The sequence below is a fragment of the Tiliqua scincoides genome, chromosome 2 (assembly GCF_035046505.1).
Source record: "Tiliqua scincoides isolate rTilSci1 chromosome 2, rTilSci1.hap2, whole genome shotgun sequence".
Taxonomy (NCBI): domain Eukaryota; kingdom Metazoa; phylum Chordata; class Lepidosauria; order Squamata; family Scincidae; genus Tiliqua; species Tiliqua scincoides.
The window spans coordinates 64425457-64427051 of NC_089822.1; positions in this window are offsets into that span (position 1 = coordinate 64425457).

The window sequence follows — 1595 nt, forward strand, 5'->3', positions numbered from 1 at the left end:
TTACACCAATTCCTGGGTATATTTGGCATGCTGTGTCAGGTCAGCAGGGGAGGATAGCTCTTGCTTTCCCAATAGCAGAATGGCACAGGAGCGTAGGGAGATAGCAAAAGAAACAGGCAATTCCCAAACAGAGCCAAAGAAGCAGACACAGGCTTGTTTGTTGCAGAAGCAGTTATTGGTAAAAGGAGCAGGCAAAAGAGTAGTCAGTCAAACAGTCAAGGATACAGCAGGTCACAGTCACAAGAAGGCAGTCCAAAATCAGTATACAAACCAGCAGCACAGCATGCAGAAACTCCACCACAACAACCCACACCCAGGAGTCTGTGCTTGTCCCATATATACTGGGGCCAGCCAATCAGAGTAGGGCAACCTCATAGTCACAAGACAGTCTTGTGACCCACTCTGATTGGCTGTCCAGTGGTGCATTGCACCATTCCTCCATAGCCTCTGTGACTCAGTAATCTCTCCCCAAGTCACGTGACTCCCACCTGCAGCAGGCACAGTTGTTTGCATCACCTGTGCTGCCTTGCTGGTTGCTTCACACCAGGCCCAGATATCAGGACCTCCTGCCCCATCCTGGCTAATAACAATCTCTAGCCTGGGATGCCAAAAACCTGACATGCTGATTCCAAAAATGGCATCCGTTTTGCCCTATCACGCCTAGTTTTGGAGACATGGCATAGCCTCTTTAGTGAATGGTTCAAGCAGCTTCCTCCTGAGGAAGCCTACACCATGGCTTCCTCATGAGGAAGCTGCTTGAACCATTCACTAAAGAGGCTATGCCATGTTTCCAAAACTAGGCGTGATAGGGCAAAACGGATGCCATTTTTGGAATCGGCATCCCAAATTCATATCAAGTTTGGAATCAGCACCCCAAATTCATATCAAGTTTCCCATACCATAAAGTTTGGGAAAAACTTTTCTGACCCTCAGTTTTGTAGGCCTGTGTTATCAAGAGGCCTGGCACATTTTCATACAAATTCTTACTGTAATGGAAGATCAGAAGATCATCAGGTGGATGATGTGGTGTTGACAGCGATTCCCGGTTTTGACAGCTGTTTGACAGCTCTGGGAAGGGCAGGGCTGGCTCCACAGCTGTAATCAATCAAGGCCAATGGAGACCTGGATGGACACCTGAGCTTCATTTGGCCTTGATGGGACTTTGAATGGACATGGATTGAAGGGATGGCTCACCTGAGCCTAATTTGGAGCTAATGAGGTAGCTCACAGCTGTGCTGCATTTGGATCATGAGACATCCATGGATAAAAGGCAGCTTTGGAAGGAGTCAGAGCTACCCTGACCCAGGACCAAGAGCAGGACGCTGACCTAGCTGGAAGCTGGACCCTGACCCAGATCGAGGAGCAGGACGCTGACCAGAGGGAGGACCCTGACCCAGGACCAAGAGCGGGATGCTGATCTAGCCAGAAGCTGACCCAGAGGGAAACCTGGATGGACCCACACTGGGAGAAGGGGACTGCCAGAACTCTGCTGGAGGACACAGAAGAGAGGACTGCCAGGACCCTGCTGGAGGAGACACTCTGCTGGAGAGAACACTACTGGAGAGGAGGAACTCTACTGCAGAAGATTGGACTGG